We start from the raw sequence: 21,115 nt of genomic DNA on the forward strand, positions 1-21,115 counted from the left end.
TTGGAGTACCGGGGATTGAAATAAGAACCCTGCGTTTATTCTACTGAGCCATCTACCTGGCCCCTGTGTGTTGAATTTCTTTCCTGACATTTTCCTGAATTGCTCACCAAATATATAAATAATTAATTGGAGTTTCTTTGGTCTTCTATGAAATAAGTCATATTACCTCATAGAGATAATTGAATTCATTTTTATACCTACCAGATTGCACTGGTTTATTTATTTATTTTCATTTATTTGGTTGTTGCAGGGTGTCATTATACAGCTCAGACTCATGATCCTCCTACTTTGGCCTCCCTAGTGCTAGAATTAGAGGCATGTACTACCACACCTGGTCTCTGTTACTGGCCCCAGGCATGCCTGGGGATAGGCCAGTGAGGCATGTGGTGCCAGGGATCAAACCCCAGTCTCTGAGCTTGCCTGTGCAGGTGCTTAATCTGCTGAGCTATCTCGCTGGCCCCTTGATTTAAGTTTTAAATAATGTATTACCTTGATCACTAATGGTGAATGTTACCATTCTTGGATTTTTCCTAAATGAAAAATGCTTTCACTTCTCTCCATTTAATGTTTGGTTTCTTTTGAGTTTTTTACATATTGATTTTATCAGATTGAGGTAAGATACTTCAATATCTTATTTGCTTGCTTGCTTGCTTTCTCTTTCTTTCTTTCTCTGTTTTTTTTTTTTTTTTTTTTTTTGTTGTTTTGTTTTGTTTTGGTTTTTTTTGTTTTTTTTTTGAGACAGGGCTTCACTATACAGCTCAGAGTGGCCTCAGCTCACTTTGCAACCCAGGCTGGTCTCAAACTGGAAATGATCCTCCTGCCTCAGCCTCCCAAATGCTGGGATTACAAGCTTGCTCTACCACATCTGGCTCATTGGTTATTTTTAGTCAGCATTGCATAATAGTGAAATGCTGAATTTTGTTACAAGTTTTCTGCATATATAGACACAATGATGTGATTTTTTTCCCTTCATTCTATTTATGTATTGTTTTATAATTTGTTGATTTAGCATGTGAATCTTTCCTTGCATCCATAGGACAAAGCCTATGTGACCTTTCTTTGCTTGCTTGGTTTGGTATTAGTGCAATATTATATCCATACTATTAACTTAGAAGACTTTGTTCTCTTTTTATTGTTATACCCTGTTAAAATTGACTCCATTTTGTTGCCCTTCTAACCTCGCCAAGTTCCTGTTCTGTATGCGCCGACCTCTCCCAATTCCTCCTTCAATTTCCCAATTCCTCCAATTCCTCAACTCCGTGACTCAAGTCTTATGATATTTGTTCCCCAAACCTTATCTTGTCCTGCAGAACTCTGCGTGATTTAAGCACCCCTGCCCAGTGGGCCCACTGGATGTACTCATGACTGCCAATTCAGCACCTCCACCCAACAGAACCACCCCATAAACTGATGACTCACTATACCCCATGATTGCTGATTCTAGCACCCCACCCAATAAGGACCACCTAATGAACTAATGACCCTGCCACTTCTTCCTCTCAACCCCTTTCCTGTTTTTGCAGTCTTCAAGCTTAAATACTGACCCCTTGTCAATGCCCGGTGTGCCTCTTTGCACCTTGCATAGAGACCACCGCTGGGTATCAGCTAAAATAAAGTGCTTCTTTTAACTTTTGGACTTGCCACGTTGTCATCGGATTTTTGAGTTACAACATTTGGGGGCTCGTCAGGGATCCCTAAAGCCCTCTTCTTTTTGATGCGGTAAGTGACAACCTAAGTTTTTTTATGCCGGCTTAATCTCAAATGTGAATTATTTGTTTTGATTTGGCTTTACTGATTTTAAAGAACTACAGCCGCCGTGTCGACCTCTCCTTTCATTTTCTCTCTTTGCTTTCTTCTGAGTACTCAAATATATAAGATAAGAATGTATAAGATCTAAGGTTCTTGGTTGTGATGTTGACTCACAGACTCTGGTCTCCGAGTGCTTGGAATGGGATGCCCTTCAAGTCAGATTTGGGGAGATCTCAATTGGAGGCGAATGGACCTAGGTGTCCCTTTCGCCACAGAGCTCTGTTTTCAGTGAGGCAAATGGACCTAAGTGTCCCTTTTGCCAATTGGTTGCCTTTAGAGACTATGGACTTCAATCATATGTAGAGGTTTCTGAGATCTCTGGGGTCTCTTTAGGTGAGGTTCTTTTACCCCTACCCTCTACCCCTACAGATTCTAACTGTAGGGGGCTAGCCACATGTGTGCAACCTCTTCCTTTATCTCTCTTTGAGATTTATGCCTTCCCTACTCCTACAGGTTCTAACTGTAGGGGGTTAGCAATATCAGCTCGACCCTCTCTCTAATTTCATGCAGACTAGTTCCTCTTCTATGAAACAGTTCCTTGATATCCCTGCCCTTACCAAGTCCTCCTACATAGGGGGCATATACTTTCATACAAGCTTTATTTAAGCCCATTAGACTAGTCTGCCTCTTGTGTGAAGTGAATTATTTCAACCTTTACCAAGTCCCCCAATAGATTTAATCTAATTAGGGGCACACACTTTCATACAGGACTTAGGCCCAATTGAAACCATCTGGGTAAGTCTAGTTGTGCTGTCTGTCTGTTGTCTGTCTGTCTGTACTAACTAGTTTGTTTTTCTTTCTTTGATTTTGTTTGATCTATTTATGTTTGTCTGTTTTTCTTAGAACCTGTCAGCCAGTTCGCGGGTAAATTCATTATTAAAATATTGGTCAAAAAATGTTGAGATTTAAGCTAAAATATTAAAATTGTTTTCCTGTTTCTTGGTTCTGGTACGTAAACTAAAAATTGTTTTCCTGCCTCTTGTGTAGAGTTAATTTCTAATCTGGTACCCGTATCCCTACTTAATACCCCTACAAGATTCCCATTTACACAGATTGTAAGAGGGTCTATTCTCCATACATTGGGTGCCTATTAATTGTTTTTGGTTTTGTTTGGTCTATTTGTGTATGTCTATGTTTTGTCTGTTCTTTTGATACAAGCTTTTGGATTGACAGATTTTCAGACTCTTGAGCAGCCACCATGTCATAAGTAAGTTTCCCTGTCCATTGTTGTTTTTGTTTCATTTATGTTCGCTATTTTTATTGGATCGATCTGTTGTTTGATCTATCTGTGTTTGTCTGGTTTTTTGTTTGTTTGTTTGTTTGTTTGTTTGTTTGTTTTTTTCTTGTCTGTCCCGAACATCAGGGGACAAATGCTCTTAAAGATTTCCTTGTTCACCATCATTTTTGCTTTCATTGTCTGGTCACCCAGACCAGGCCATAAAGTCTTCATAAATTTATAGTATTTCTTTAATAGATTATTATGTGACAGTTGTATGTTGGTCAAATGTGTTGGTGGATTTGGGCTGGGACATACAACTGTTAATGGGACACTTTATGACTATTTTATATTTATATGTGCTTCAATCTAAATTAATTGTTAAATTTACTGGTATTCCTTGTTCAATTTTAAACAATGTCACTAGAGGGTAAAGTTAAATAAGATTCTTATTGGATTTTATATAAACTTCTGTAAATTAAAACTTTAGCCAGCTCAAACTTAAAAAACCTACATGCTTATATAAAAACGGGACCCCTTTTGCCAGTTAAATGACATTAGGTTGGCAACCATTCTTAAAGACTTGGAGGACAGGTTTCACAGGGATAGACTGGTTCTGATCCCCCTCTACATGCTAGAGGAAATGTCGGGCCTGATCTGTTTCAGTTTCCTTGCTTTGACTTTGTTCCTGATTTTCTTATCTCTTTGCACTTTCCTTTTTAAAGGCATGTAAAAATTAAAAACTCTGACTGTTCCAGCTAAGTAAAGCCCTTAAAAATGAGCGTTTGTTAACGCCGAAGAAAGGGAAGTCATTCTAGGAAAGGACACATACCCTGTCTCTGGGTCAAATGAGACAAAGAAAAACTATGCCCGTCCAGGAGAACACACATAAAAGCCATATTCTGGCTTAGTGTTCTGGGCAAGTCTCCTTTGGGAGGCTAAACCTGAGACACAGTGGAGAGAACCAACTTCTGGGTGACACCAGAAGGAGCTATCTCTAAAAGCAGCACACTTATGGGACCAAAACATTTAAGTATAAAAAAATTCGACCTTTTCTCCTAAGTGTCATTTAATAAGATAAAAAATAAGTTAAAACTTAATGATTTTATTGTAAAATTCTTAAAATCTTGTTTGGGTTTTTAAGAGATTCCTTGTAAAATTTGGATAAACATTGGTTACTCTGTCAATATTCTTAAAACAGCTGCCACTTGTAGGCCTTCTTAAAATTATGAATACCCATTACCCTGATTGGGATAATTATCAGCAACTCCTACAGACCCTGTTCACCTCCGAGGAATAAGACTGCATACACATGGCTGCCCGCGAGGCAGTACTCAGACCTGACAGGACACCAACCACAGACATCGACCAAGATGTTGTTTTTCCCCTCTTACGTCCTGATTGGGCCCCCAACTCTGAACAAGGTAAGGAGGCTCTCAACAGATACTGCCAGTTGCTTCTGGGAGCCCTTAAGGCAGCAGCCCGGAAGTCTTTCAACCTATCCTAGGTATCAGAGGTGAGACAATTGGCCACCAAGTCCCCTACTGATTATTTGGAAAAACTTCTAGAAGCCTACCATATCTATACTCCAATAGATCTGGAGTCACCTGAAAATGCATGAGCCATAAATATTGCGTTCGTGGCACAATTGGCCCCTGACATAAGACTAAAATTACAAAAAAATAAAGGATTAAAAAATATCCTCCTTAATCAGCTCACGGAGATAGCTCAAAAGGTTTTAATTGACATAATTCCAAAGATGATGTAAATAACAAAAGACTTGATTGTCTAACTACCAAAAGCAGGCCAAACAATAAAGAAAAACCTCCTATTAAAACACTCCAATGTGCCTACTGTAAAAGAATGGGACACTGAAAAACTGATTGTATTAATTTAATGATCAAAAACTGGAAAAAAAAACTAAAGCTCTATTGGACACCCCATAGGGAGATCAATCAAAGCTCTAGCAGTCCCCAAGAGCCCCAGCTAACCTTAACCATAAAAGAGCCCACCTGTTGATTTTCTAGTGAGTTTGGATGCAACCCACTCTGTTTTAACTCAGCCAAATTAGACAAAATATTACAAACAAAACAGAAATTAATAATTCTAAAAAAATAAACACCCTTAAGAGAGATATTTTTAAGATGCTAATTTAATAAGGGACAGGTTGTTTTGGGCTGACTAGTTGATAAACTTATCTGTGCAAGTAACCTGTCTTGCTGGTGGGTTTATTGTCTGATCAACCTCAAAGATTAAGCTTCAAACAACTCACTTTTGAATTTTTTAATAATTTATAAGATACTAAAAACAATGTCCTATGATCAAAACTGAAAAAAAAAGACCAAAAAAACAAAAAGACCAAAATTGGCTACCCTTATTATGGCCTCAAAATAAATCCTAAGTTTGATTCTCTGGGCTCCAGGAAGATCTCAACGACAATAAAACTCATCTGCTGCAAAAGCAGGCCATCATAAGAGGGACTACCTTAAAGGCCCACAAGCTATGCCCTGACTGCCAAAACAGCCACTAAAGGTGAGACTGTACTCTGAGGCGAAGGTCCCAGAGCTCAGACTCAGCTTCCCAGATAGTTTAATAAGATTAAAGGGTCCTGGGCCTGCCTCCTCCCTCTGGCCAAACCGTCATCTCTACCTGTCTTCTTCATAGAAGATCCCTGAATAATCACAGCTACAAGGAAAAAACCCAGCCCATTGCTGGATATTGGCACAGGTCTCTTTGTTGTTCTCCAACCCTGATCTTTATTCCAGTCATTGTCATCTTATTTGAGCTATAATTAAGATATATTGTTCATATATAGATACAATCCTGTCATAAGCCCAGGTCTTGTTTTTAAAACATTAAACTCAGAACCAATGTAAAAGGATAAATCCCTCCATAGTGCTCCTTGCTTATAATAGGAGTCATATCCAAAACTGAATGGGAAATTGATTTTATGAAACTAAATACTATGTATTGCATAATAAATAAATTAAATTAGCCTGGTTCATTTTTGATGTATTTTATGCTGATAGTAAACACAAGTGTAACTAAAAAAATATGCAAAACTTAAAATATTAACAGTAATAATAAAATATTAATCTGGTTGTCACATATTCTCAAAATTAAAAATAATTATAACTAGAGGGACTTATAGTAAACTGTCAGACTCCATAAATAAAGAGGTCTAAGAGCTAATGAGTTATGATTGCTAGGTCTCAAAAAGGTTTATAAATGTACTTGTTAACTCAAATGTTCTATTCACTCAAAAAATTGTTCTGACCTAAAAGATACTAAAACCCAAGTAACCATACAGGTAAAATCCACGACCAAAAGGATATATGTTGCTCAGTGAGCCCCAGATTTCTGACACAAGTTATAATAATAAAAAGAGTTTACAAAAATTTGTCTGAGTCAAAGGTGTTTCATAATAAAAAGGACACAAAATAAATTATAAGACACAAAATAAACATGGAGTGTACAGCATTCAACCAGATCAAGCTGATGTATTATTTTGGGTAGGATTGGTCTGACTGACTGATATATATTTCATGACAGATCACCTGGATAATTTAGATATTCCATGAGTAAAAACAAAAATAACTAAAAAGTTGCTGATAAAATATTAAATAACAAATTAAAATTTCCTTTAGGTAAAAACCTCTAGGAAGTGTCTGTGACTGCCAGTCAACAATTGCAACCTGTTCCAGCATGAAGTAGCCAGAGCGGTCATCGCCCATCCTCCCTCATGGCAGTCCGAGTTACTTCTTAAAAAATAATGTGACAGACAGCGAAGTTAAATAAAAACATTATAAACAGTCAGACAAATTTAAAAAAAAAAAAGTGACCACAGTTTATAAAATAAAGACTTCCCACTGGGGACCACCAGACCTCAAAACTACCTGGCTAACATTACAACCTAAGAGGCTGTTTTAAAATCAGAGGGGTCAAATAATAGTCTGGCTTTCATAGCCCAAATTGTTCAAAATTTTTCCCAAACTCTCCAAATTGATTAAAAGCTTCACTGTGCCTATAGGCCTCAGAGCTCAGGCCAAATAAAAGATAAACCAGACTCTAGAATACATTTTGGATAAAATTTCTTTAAAACTGGCAAAGCTGGGTGAGTCTCTTCCCTTGTACCGTCTAAGGGCCAAATGTCCCCTTTGTCTCTAAAATTTCCCTTTCAAGACAATATCTGGGAGACCTCCTCCACTTTTGCTTTGCTTAGAGATTGCTAACCAAGATCTCATTAAGTCCCTCCAGGTCCTCCAGCCGGTGCTCATTTCCATCCACTGGGCCTTAAAACCCCACAGCGATTGATTCGCTACAGCCAACAGATGAACAAAAAGTGTGTCAACTGCGGGGCCGTGTCCACGCCACACTGGAGGTGCAAGGAGATGGGACACTACCTATGCAATGCTTGCAGCCTCTACCACAAGCTCAGAGGCATCAACTGGCTCCCCATCAAGCTCCCCATCAAGCTCTGATGCAAGCGGCTCCCCTGAATAGACCTGTCCTGCGCCAACTGCCAGACAAACACCACCTCATTCTGGTGCCACAATGCCAAAAATGAGCCCATATGCAACGCCTGCAGCCGCTACATGCAGCACTACAAATTTCCTAGGCCTCCTACCCTATGGAAAGCGGGGAGTCCACCAAAAAGCCCACCAACAACACTTCCAGAAGTTCCAGCATTGCCACCAGCAGCAGCAATAAAGAGATGTTTCCCGAGCCTACTCCTGACCACTCTAATGTCGGCCTTGAACTGACTATTTGGCCATTCTATTGGTTAATTCCGATGTAACAGTGAGTAATTTCAGTACAGTTTCACATATTTCTATTCTTAGATTGCTTAAAACATTAACAGTAAGATATTAATTTGGTTGTCATAGATCCTCAAATTTAAAAATAGGCCAATGTGAGACATACCCTATTGATGTTATTATTTGATTATTTCTTTGGCTTTGCCTCCTCCCTAATTAAAGCCATTCTGCCTACCTAAGATAATATTGCCAGTTCTAAAGACCCATCTACTCAAACTCTGTTATTAATTAATATTATCATGTCAAATTGATTTCATAACCTGATCAATGCACCATATTAGTACACCATGTCAGCTGTTATAAAGCACAGAACAACCTAGTGAGTCAATGATTTGACTCACCCCCTTAAAATCAGTGGGGAATGTTATACCCTGTTAAAACTGACTCCATTTTGTTGCCCTTCTAACCTCGCCAAGTTCCTGTTCTGTATGCACCGTCCCTCCCAATTCCTCCTCCAATTTCCTAATTCCTCCAATTCCTCAACCCTGTGACTCAAGTCTTATGATATTTGTTTCCCAAACCTTATCTTGTCCTGCAGAACTGTGCGTGATTTAAGCACCCCCGCCCAATGGGCCCACTGGATGTACTCATGACTGCCAATTCAGCACCTCCACCCAACAGAACCACCCCATAAACTGATGACTCACTATACCCCATGATTGCTGATTCTAGCACCCCACCCAATAAGACCACCTAATGAACTAATACACTGCCACTTCTTCCTCTCCACCCCTTCCCTGTTTTTGCAGCTTTCAAGCTTAAATACTGACCCCTTGTCAATGCCCGATGCGCCTCTTTGCACCTTGCATAGAGACCACCGCTGGGTACCAGCTAAAATAAAGTGCTTCTTTTAACTTTTGGACTTGCCATGTTGTCATCTGATTTTTGAGTTACAACATTTATGACTTCATTTATCTGTAAAATCATTAGGATAAATTTTCCTGTAGAGATCTGTTAAAAAAATTGATCATTAATTCAATCAGGGTTTCTTAGCTGCATTTTTCTTACTGCATCAACATCAGTTTTTATTTTCAGTCCCTTTAGATCCCCTCTCACCTTTTTGCTGCAAATTTTGTTGGTTGTATGTATTTACAAATTGGACCATTGTTTCCTCTAAATTTCCTGATTTACTCAAGTACAATTTCTCAAATACTTTCAAATAATTTTCCAGATTTCCATTATATCCCTTATAATTACACTTTTTATTTCAAATTTTATATATTATGGGCCTTCTCTCTCTTTTATTAAGCTTATTGTTTCTCAATATTGTTTACATATTCTAAAATAAACTCTAAGGTGATGTAAAAGATGCCATCTTTATTTTTAATCTCATGTTTTCAAAAATTTCATGTCCATAACTTATTATTTCATTTTTGTGCTGATTTATAGGTTGGGTTTTTTTTCTATTACTAGGATATTTATTTATGTCATTGTGATACTTATTTGAGATAACTGTTTTTTTTTATGTAGACACTAGCAGCTATAAACTTCAGCCATAGAAATAGTTTCATTATGCCCAAATGGTTCTGATATATTTTCCTTTCAAAACAATTTTGTGATGGAATTGTTAAAATTTCTCCCATGAGTTATTCAGTCGACCTCTGGAAGTTCAAGTATTTTATTCATTCTCATGTTAAGTATGCAATTTCTACAGTTTCTTTAGCTGTTCTTTTCTAAGTTTAGTCTACTGTGATCTGATAAAATGCATAAAGTATTTTGGTTTCTTATATTTAATGAAGCTGTCTTTTCTGGGCTGTAATGTGGTCTCTTTTGGAAGTGTTTCACAAATTTCTGAAACATATGCATAAGTCAGGTGTTGCTTGTAACATAGCGTAGATATCTTTTCAACCTGTTTCATGTAAAATACAATTTACCTCTGATACTTGTTTCCTTGTCAACTACTTGACCTCTATGAGAGATGAGCATCTGAATTCATTCACTATTATTGCACTGGTTTCTCCTTTTATGTGGAGCAATATTTGTTTCAGGACATGGGTTTTAACTGCAGTTGCTGTTTATACATTTAAAGCCCTTACCTTATCCTGGTGAATTATTTACTTACCCCTATCTTCTGAGCTCTTTTGTCTTTTCTGGACAGTTTTACTTTAGAGTGAACTTTGTGACATGTAAGTGTTTATTATTGCTTTCAATCTTCAGGCTCCAGATGCTTCAAAGGTTAATCTTTTTGTTTCTTCATTTTTGTTTTCTATTAGTTCATTTATCTCCACAGGTGAGGTTTGTCTCTTGAAAGGCACATGTAAATAGATCTTGATTTTGACTCTATCTGCCAGCATGTGGCTTTTTAATGGTGAATTAATACTATACTCCTTATGTGCAATTATTAACAATATCAGAAAGTATCTCATTCCTAGTATGGAGTAATTTTCCACAATTATATGAGTGAGTAGAATTTTGTACATCATTACTTTATACTTTGACACCAACGTCAAGGTCTATTGTCCTTACATGTGTTCTTTAAAGATGCCTAGGATCTTTGAGGCTACATTTACATTATTTTTCTTTTATCTTCATGTATCAATACTTTCTAATCTACCATGTCTTCAAATCCTGATACCTTTTCTTCTGAATCCTGCCTACTGCTAAGACTTGCAATTCACTATATGTTTGATGTATTGTTGTTTTTGATTTCAGGGATTTCTGTTGGATTCTTTTGTTTTCATTTATGCATTTTTTATTAATTTTTTATTTTTAAGTTAATTTTATTGAGAAAGAAGCAGTAATGAGACAGTTTTGAAATAGGTTAGTGGAGCAGTTACAATATTTAATACATTGTACATTGCTGTCTTTGTAGTAGTTATTCTAAGTAGGTATAGTTATGATATCTTGTCTAAACACTACTAGTTCAAAACTTTCTTCTCACTGAACTAAGAGAAAATAGCTATATATATATATATATATATATATATATATATATGCTAACGATTTTGTATATACAGATATATATTTTTTTCACTACAGATGATCTTTCATTTTTATTCCCCTTCTTTGTTTACTTTTGTCAGAGATGGGTATTCCATTACTATTCGTATATTGTAGGTGCAGGAATTTAGCAAAGTAACCCAATACAGTCCAATACTTTATAATAGTAATTGGTTATCTGCATTACTGGCAATTTCAGAAATTTTTGGCTTGAGCCTTTTATAGCTCAGCATATTAATATGGTTTTACTTTTTATACTTCATTTTTATACTCTTCTGCTAGATGGTAAGATCAGGAAAAAGCAAAACCTATATAGCAAAAAATGTAACTTTTGTTTCTGACAAAGTCTGTCAAATCCCCTCAGTATTTACCATGACACCCTATATAGCAGTTTGTAGATCTTTGGTCAGTGTGAGCCATGTAGACAAGTCTGGCCATTGCTTGGACAATTTGCTCTCTCTGCAAGCCTGAGAGAATGTTTTCTGTCCAAGTGACTCTCCTTAGACATACTCCACATGGTCCATCACTTTCCTCTGTGACCCTATAATATCCTTGATCAGAAAATTTGGAATACCACTGAGTTACAGGATGCTAGAGTACATGTTCTCTTATGTCTTAAGTCCTCATGAACCTTTAAGGGCTAGGACCAAAATGTTAGCTATCCTTGTCGCCCTTCTTTTTCTCTAACTTTTTGTCTGCAAATCTAAGTGGTTAACCCCTAAAAGAGAAGTTTGATAATATTATTACCCTAAAGCATAGGCTGCTGAGCTTAACATCAGTATCTGTTTGAATATCAAATGACATACACAAAACATAGAACAGGTGTTTTATATCAATTGTTGATAGGCTGAACTTTAAATCCATGCAAAATGTGAAAAAACAAAGAAAATTAAAAAATTAAAAATAGTAAAAAATATTTACACTGAAATTTAGAAATCTAATCATCTGCAACATTGTAGCATGACAGTCCTATGGCATTTTTTCTTGCATCTTGTTTACATTTATTGCCTTTTGTTTTTTAAAGCAAACATTTACTTGATAGAGTATAGCAGTAATTGATATTACAGTAGAAGCAGTACTCTTTTAGAAGACCAGTATGACAGGGAACTCATGCATAGTCCTAGTATTACACATTGCTATTTTCAGGGCATTTGCCTAGTTCACAGGTATCAGCATACACAGTTAGTCGGGTTGAGAGTCCTACCAATTAACTGCTAGTTTCAAAAACCTGATGGAGATTTTAAGGATCATTGCCTTAATAATCTTGTGTATATAAATGTATGGTTATGCCCCTTCCATGTTTCCTAGATTTCCTCCTTGCCCTCTCTTCTTTCCTTAATCCTTAATTTCTCACTTTCCATTAAGTTGTGGTACACATTTTAATTTTTATTTCTTCTTTTTTGTTCATACACTAGGGAGACTGTATGATATTTACACATATGGGTCTGATTTATTTCAATTTTGAGTATAACTTCAAGTGGCATCTACTTATATGTGAAGGTTTGAGTTTGTCATTATTTATAGCTGAGTAATACTCTATTGTACAAAAATGCCAGATTTTTTTATCCATTCCTAAAGGTGATGGGCCTTCTGGTTGCTTCCAAAATTTGGCTATCACAAATTGTGCTGCTATAAATTTATGTGCACATATGTCACTATGATATGACGTTTTAAGTTCTTCTGGGAAAATTCCCAGTAGGGGGACAGCTGGTTTGAATGGGATTTCCAGTCCTATTTTTTAAAGGAGTCCCCACACTTATTCCTTTAATGGATATGCCAGTGTACATTCCTACCAGCAGTGGAGAAATGCTGCTTTTCTCCCACAGACTCTCCAACATTAGTTGTTGCTTGATTTCTTTATGGTAGCCATTCTTTCTGGGTTGAGATGGTATCTCAGTGTTGTTTTAATTTGTATTTCACGGATGGCTAGCAATGTGGAGCATTTTTCCATCTATTTATTAGCTACTAGAATTTGTTCCTCTGAAAAGTGTGTGTTCATCTCTGATGTCTATTTTTAGACTAGGTCTTTAAATTTTTGGTCCCCATTTTTTTTTTAGTTCTGTATAAATTCTAGAGAGAAGACTTTTGTCAGAGTGCTTATTAGTAAAGATATTTTCCCAATTTGTGTGTTGTCTTTTTACTTTGTTGGTAATTTCTTTGACATGCAAAACTGCTCAATAAGAGGAGGGTCCCAGTTGTTAATTCTTTCAAGTGTTATCCTTTCAGTTTGATATTTGTACATGAACTGTTTTCCTGCCCATTTCAAGAGTTCCTCCTATTTTCTCATCCAAGAGATTTAGTGTTTCTTTTTAATGTTTAGATCTTTAAACCGTTTTGATTTTAGTTTAGTGTATTGTGACAGACCTGGGTCCAGTTTTAGTTTTCTTATTGTGGAGAGCCAGTTTTTAAAGCAACATTTGTTAAAGAGGGTATCTTTCGTCCAGTAAGAATGTTTGGCCCCTTTGTCAAAGATAAGTTGGATAAGTGTGTTTGTAGTAGCTTCTGCATCTTCTAATCTATCCCATTGATCCTCAGGTCTATGTTGTTGCCAATAACATGCTGATTTTATCAAAGTAGCTTTGCAGTATAATTTCAAGTAAGGAATTGTAATGTATCCTGCCTTGTCTTTGTTTCCCAGGATTGACTTTGCTATTCTATGTCTTTTCTGGTTCCAAAAAAAATTTAGGAATGATTTCTCTAGATCTGTGTGGTACATTGTTGATATTTTGATAGGGAATGCATTAAGTCTGTATAACAAATACAGGAGTATGGTCATCTTCACAATATTGGTTCTTCCTATCCAGGAGCAGGGAATATCTTTCCATTTTCTGAAATCCTCTATGATCTCTTTTTTCAAAGCACTATAATTTTAATTGAATTGATCTTTGACTTCTTTAGTTAGGTTAATTCCTAAGTAAGTAATTTTCGCTATGCTATTTTTTTCACTGTTTTGTTTCAAACTTTATTCCCAGATTCTCCATATCAATTGGCTGCAAAAATGAATTGTATGTGAGCAAAAACTGAAAAGAGCTGTAGTGTCCAAGGGGCTTGGTTTAAAAATATTAGAGATCTAGATTTTATCAGATTGATAAACAAAAACAATTTTAAAAAGCAGTTGTAATATGAAATAGCTCTCAGTAATTTCTTCTAAGTTTGATGTTTTTCAGAAGCTGACAGTTTAATTTGCCTCATTCTTAGAAGTCTTCTCAAAATTCTTCGCAAGATCTGGAACCTCATCATTATCCTCTTCTCCAGTAGCAAGCAATGCTTTTCTATCCACAAATGGTTTGGGCAGAGCTTCAGCCAGTCTCCTTAAACTAGTCAAACTGTCAGCACTAGACTGTTTCAAGATGTTGGGTAGGACTTCTCTCAGTTGTTTCATCTCAGCAAGGCCTGTAATGGTGAAAGTGTTTGCTTCAGGGATGCCTGAACTTTTGGGTTGTTGAAATGGATAAATGTTCCCTGGTTTGTACACATATTCAACTCTTCAATATCAGAGATATTGTTTGCCCCTAACTTCTTTAATGAGAAGTGAAGCTTTTTATCATCTGCTGTGGCTATTCTTTGAACCACTTTTTTTCTTTCTGGGAGCAGTTCCTTTCCCACCAAAGCATACCTGTGCCTTCTGTTTGGCAAGGTTTTCCTCATTCACATACTTTATTTTAACTTGTCAGAGTGGATATGGAGAAGCATGGGGTACTAGGGCTGGCTCTCAGGGGGTCTCAGGTAGGCCAGCTGAGATTAGGAGCACACATGTAGGGACCAAAAGTGACAGCTCCTTCAGTGCTACTGTAAAAGGTCTTTTTTCTCTAATTTTCAACTTGGTGTATTTTTTATCTGTGTAGAGGAATGTTGTTGTTTTTTGGGTATTGACTTTGCAACCTGCTATGCTACTGAATTTTTGTACTAATTCTAGTAGTTTCTTGGTGAAGTTTTTGGTCTCCCAAGTAAAGCATCATGTCATTTGCAAATAATATGTTATCTTTTTATTAACCTATTCTTATTCATCTTATTTTTCTCTCTTGTCTAATACCTCTAGCTAATGGTTCCAGATCTATATTGAATAGGAGTTGTGATAGAGGACATGCTTGTGTTATACCAGATCTGATAGTAAAAGTTTTCATTTTTTAGAATAATGTCAGCCATTGAGTTGTCATAGATGGGTTTTATAAGATTGAAGTTTAGGCCATCTGTTCCACTTTTCTGTAAAACTTTGAACATGAATGAGTGTTGGACTTTGCCAAAAGCGTTTTGTGCATCAATTGAGATGATTTTGTGTTGTTTGGATTTGGCTTTATTAATATAGTTTATTACCTTCATAGATTTGCATATATTGAACCATCCTTGCATCCCTGGGCTGAATCCTATGTGGCAATGGTGCATAATCTTCTTGATGATTTGCTGTATTTTTTTTGCTAGGATTTTATTGAGGATTTTTGCATCTATGTTCACGAAGGAGTTTGGCTTGCAGTTGTCCTTTTCAGTTGGGTCTTTTCCTGGTTTTTGTATAAGTATAATACTTGCCTCCAGTAAAATCATTACCTCCTTGAATGAAATTTCATTGAAAAATTTTAGGAGTATTGAGATTTTATCTTCAGTAATTTTCTTGTAGAATTTATCTGTGAATCCATTGGGACTGGGACTTTTCCTGTTGGTAGTTATTTTATTTTTTTTATTTACATTTTGTATATTATTGGCTGTTATTGGTTTTTTGAGAGTTATTATATCTTCTTGATTCAGTTTTGATAATTTTCACCATTCTAGGAATCTAATCATTTCTTCTCTTTCTTCTATTCTGTGAGAGTAAAGATTCTCAAAGCAGCTCATGATCATCTGAATTTCTACTGGTTCAGTTGTAATTTCATCCTTTATTGCTTGTGTTTGAGTTTTTTTTCCTCTTTATGATGAGGTCAGCTATGGGTTTATCAATTTTATTTAGTGTTTCAAAAAACCAGGTTTTTGATTCGTTAATTCTTTGAATTGTTTCGTTCGTCTTGATTGAATTAATTTATGCTCTAATCTTTATAATTTCCTCTCATCTTTGGGCTTTGGCTTTGGTTTGCTCTTCCTTTAATAGACTTTTGAGTTTCCCATTCTGTTTTCCTAATGTGTGAGTTACCAGCTGTAAACTTCCCTCTAAAAACTGCTTTCATTACATCCCATAAATTCCAATAAGTTGTGATTGAATTTTCATTGAAGTTCAGATTTTATTTGTTTATTTATTTATTTATTTTTTGGTGGAACCAGGGATTGAACTCAGGCCCTTGTGCTTGCCAGGTAAGCGCTTATTCTACTGAGCCATCTCCCTGGCCCCTCAGATATTATTTAAATTATCATTTAATTTCATCTGTGACTCATTGATGCTGTGAAGAATGTTGTTCAATTTCCATGTAAATTATGTGTTTTTTATGGTTTATTTTGTCATTTATTTCCAGTTTCTTTGTGATATATTCTGGTCAGATAATATTCATGGCATAATTTCTGTTTTTTTATATAAACTTAAGCATGACCTATGCACTAGTATGTTGGCCATTTTTTAAAAAGTCCCATTTACAGCTGAAAAAATTGTTTATTCAGCTGTGGTTATGTGGAACACTCTGTATATGTCCACCTAGTCCATTTATTCCAAGTTCTGGTTGAGTTCTACTACTTGCTTTCTAATTTCATTGCCTGCTTGATCTATCTTTTTGTAACAAGGGGGTATTAAAGTCTCCTCTTAAGATTGTGGTATTGAGTATTAGATTTTTCATATCGATAAAGATTTGTCTTACATAGTTGGGTGCTTCCATGTTTGGTGCACACACATATTTATGTGTGTTACCTCTTTCTGTTTGATTTTTCCTCTAATCAGTATGTAATCTTTATTTCATTTGATCATTCGTGTTTTCAAGTTGAGACTGTCTGAGAATAGGATCGCTACCCTGGCTTTTTTCTGACGTGCTGGGGCGTGTGGTATTATTTTCCACCCTTTGAATTTCAGCCTATGAATTTCTTTATGAGTTCAGTATGTGTCTTGTGTACAGAAGATGGTTGAATTTTGATTCCTAATCCACTGTGTCAGTCTATATCTCTTAATTGGTGAACTGAGTCCATTTACATTGATGGTTAAAATTGAGATGTATTGACCTATGATTGACATGATATTTATCTAATGTTTCTTATCCCTTTTTCTCCTGCCTAATTGTTTACCCTATTTGCTGGTTCCTGTCTGTTCTAATTCACAGAATTCTGTTAATTTTGATCCTTTTCTAGAATATCTTTAATAGTCTGTATTGTGTTTGCTTTGTCATCATGACATCATTTAATTGTTCTTTGTCATGGAAGTTTTTCATTTCTCTATCAAACTTGAAATAGAATTTTGCACTGCATAGTAGTCTGGGATGAGATTAATTTTCATAGACACTTGAAGTACTGTGCTCCATGCCTTTCTTGACTTTATGGTTTATGAATAAAAGTCTACTGTTATTCTGATGGGTTTTCTTTCTAATGTGATCTATTTCTTTTTTGTTTCTGCTTTTATTATATTTTTCTTGTGTTGCATTTTGGGATATTGACTATTATATGTCTGGCTTTGTTTTTAATTGGGTTGATGTTATTTAGAGTACTATACACTTTTGTTTCCTGAATGTCAGATTTTTTCCCATATTTAGGAAATTTTCTGTTATTACTTCTGCCCATATTATTTTTATATCATTTGTAGTGACTCCATCTTTCTCATTGATGCCTATTAGTCTCACTTTGTTCATCTTTGCATCGTCTTGCAGAAGATGAATTACTTTTTCCTGCCTCTTAGTTCCTTTAGGAGATATTTTCTTCTATTTTCACTAGCTATGATGTTGTCTTCATGATCTCAAGCTCTACCTTCACTTTCATTCAAATGGTTTTTCTGGTTTGTGATTGAGATTTTAAATTCCTCTATATCTCTTTGACTCTAATTCATGTAATCTACTTCTTTCCAGAAGCTCATTTAAGGCTTCTGTCATGTTTCTATACTCCTCTAATTTTTATCAGTGTCTTCTTTAGAAGCAGTTATTAATTCTTTTATTATAGTTATCCTTTCTTTTTTATATCAAAGATTATTTCTGATCTGTTTTCCTCTATATGTTTCTGCAGGTGATTATTTACCTTAGAATCTACTAATTCAGAGATTTCTTTTCTTATTTCAGTGGTTATTTCTGATCTGATTTGCTCTATATCTTTCTACAATTGTTTCTTTACTTTGACTCTATTAATTCATATATTTTAGCTGTGTGATTCCCAATTTTTTCTGTGCTTGTGTCTCCTGCCATTGTTCTGTGTGGTTTCAGGGTCTGAGAGTGCATTTTGCCCCTTATCATTGTCATTTTGAATAGCACTGTCCTCCGACTTTTGGCGTAGATATTTGGTGCAGTTATAATATTAGCAACTAACAAAATTCTTTTCCAAGTGATTATATGGTTAAGTCAGTTTTAGTTTTATATTTACAAAACTACCATTAGGAACACTAATAATAGATAGTAACTTAGCAGCTGACAAACTACTGTAACCAATGGGTTTGTATTTGAGACAGGAAGAGCAAACACTATGTCTGTGCACCTAAGCATATATTAAAGTGGGAATTTGTATTTAAGTTAGCTGCCCTAAATTCTATCTGATATCTTCCTTTGATGTACCTGGGGTCTTACATGCAGACTCATACACTCGGTGACCTGTTGACCCCTTTGTAGATCAAGTGCAAAAAAGAGAGGACACTCTCATAGATCTGGGTCCCACAAAGTGTCTCAGCTTACCACGTCTGTATCTACCAACTTTGAACTTGGCTAGATGTTGCTTTCTTTGGTTTGCTTGATCTGTTCAGGTTTTTCCTGCTGTAGCTCACAGAGGTGAATCAGCTGTGCCACTCTGGAAAGATATTCAGCTCCTGGATTAGCAATGTAGATCTTCCTCCTAGCCTCTCTGCAGGAAGTTCTGCTGCAAAGTTCTACAGGAGGCCTGGTGCAGGGCTTGTGATCTGACATTTGAGATGTCTTGGGTTCAAAGAACAGGCAGAACTTCCCACACTCACGCCTGTCATGGATTCTGGCTGGTGAGGGGAGTTAGACTTGAGGAGTAGGTGGAAGTTCCCACACTCAAAGTTTTCTTAATTTTCATGAGAAAGAAAAAACAATGGGGCAGTTTCAAAACATGTTATTAGGAAAGTTATAATAATTAATGCATGGCATACTGTTGTCTTTATAGTACTTACTCAGAGTACAAGATGCAGAAATGATATCATGTCTAAACACTATTAGTACAAATCTTTCTTCTCAATGAACTAGGAGAAATTAGCTGTATGTATATCCTTACTATATTGTATATAAAAATATATGTATACATTTTTTCACACAAAATGGTCTTTCATTTATACGCCCTTTTTTTGTTTTGTTTTTTCAGAGATGGGTGTTCCATTGCCATTCAAATATTGTAAGTTCTTGAATTTGGCAAAATAACCCAATATATTTGAATAGCCCATATTAGTAGTGGGCTATCAGCATAACTGGCAATATCAGAAGTTGTTGACTTCATATTAATATACATCTCAGTATATTAATATGGCTTTAATTTTTATACCGCTTTGTTATACTTTTCTGCTGGATGGTTAAGACTAAGTTAAAGAAGACCTGGAAAACTAAAAATGAAACTTTTTAGCTGACATGGTCCAAGAAATTCCCTCAGGATTTAATCTGAAACCATGTAAAATAGCCTTTAGTTTATTTGTCAGTGTCAGCCATCTGGATTCATCATGGCCATTACTTGACCAATTTGCTTTCTGTAAAAGCATGCCAGAAAGTTTTCTCTCTTGGTGACTCTCCTTAGGCACACTATACACTGTTGATCTTTTTTTATACAATGGAGTATTACTCAGCTATAAAGAATAAGAAACTTGAAACCTTCATATATAGTGGATGCAACTTGAAGATGTACTCATAAGTGAAATAAACCAGACCCACATGTGTAAATATCACATAGTCTACCTAGTGTCAGAACTCAAAAGAAGAAATAAAAATTGAAAGGTGTAACACAGTTAAATGGAAAGCAAGGACTTAAGGTTTAAACAACAAATAGAGAGCAAGGAGAAGAAAATGACAGGGACAAAACCATACATTTATATGTAAGATGTTTAAGGCAATGATACTTTGAATCTCCATCAGATTTTTGAAAGTAGCAGTTAATTGGTAGAATTCTCAACCTGACTAAGTATATATGCTGATATCTGTGAATGAAGCAACTATAATGAGGATTGCAATGTGTAATACTAAAACCATGCCTGGAATACATATCATTATGGTCTTCTATGTGTACTGCTTCTATTGTCATATCAATTATTGCTTTACTTTTTCTCAAGTAAATGTTTGTTTGTAAAAATTTAATAAACAAGAGACAAGAAAAATTCATAGAATTGTCCTGCTACAATGTTGTGTACAGTTTGATATCTACATTTCTGTGTAAAAATCTACAATTCTTATTTCACATTTATTAGTGACTTAAAGTTTAGAATATCAATTAGTGTTGGAAAATACCGGCTCCTTGTTATGTCTAAGGCATTTTATATTCAGACAGACAGCGATATTAAACTAACTGCTCTGTGTTAGGGTAATGATGTCATTATCTTCTCTTCTGGATGATTAACAACTTAAGTTTGCAGACCAAAAATTAGAGAAAAAGAAGGGCTACAAGATATCCAATATTTTTGCCCTAGCCCTTCAGTGTCAGTGATGATTTGGGACTTACGTGAACCTGTAATGTAATGTCCTGTAACTCGGTGTTGTCCTAAATTTTCTGTTCAAGGAGATTATGGAGTCACAGTGGAATCTTTTTCTAAACTCTACATCTTTACTGGATTTGTCTTTTGTATCCTGCAGGAACTCTGTTTCCTTGAGAGGCAGCAGGTTCCAGGATCTGGGGCACATCCAACTGAGATCATCTTGCACTTTAAAACCATACCTGATTGCACTACTCTCACTGTGTTCAAACTTCAATAGTTTTGCATCATCCTATCACATGACCAAGATTGCCTGAGCCCAGAATTCGGACTTCCATGATCCAGCAACTGGAATCTTTCTCTCAGGGCAGACAAATAGATCAGTAGATTAAGGGACCTGCTTAAGCAGATCCAGGGGCCAGGGTTTTGATCCCTAGCCTGTCATACCGTTCTCTCTCCATGGGCATGTGGATACAGCAAATGAGGCTGGGCATGGTGATGCTGTCCTGTATTCTCAGCACTTGGGAGGTTGAAAACAGGAGGATCACTATGAATCCAATCTATGTAGTGAGACCCTGTAGACAGTGTAGAGCATATACTAAATACAAATAT

At 36.0% G+C, this 21,115-nt stretch overlaps 1 pseudogene; it reads left to right on the forward strand.

Annotated features, from left to right (window-relative positions):
• Positions 1-21,115, forward strand: part of LOC105741252 — a 38,668-nt pseudogene that overhangs the window by 10,577 nt on the left and 6,976 nt on the right.

Source organism: Octodon degus, unplaced genomic scaffold (assembly GCF_000260255.1).
Source record: "Octodon degus isolate 3935 unplaced genomic scaffold, OctDeg1.0 scaffold00365, whole genome shotgun sequence".
Classification (NCBI taxonomy): Eukaryota; Metazoa; Chordata; class Mammalia; order Rodentia; family Octodontidae; genus Octodon; species Octodon degus.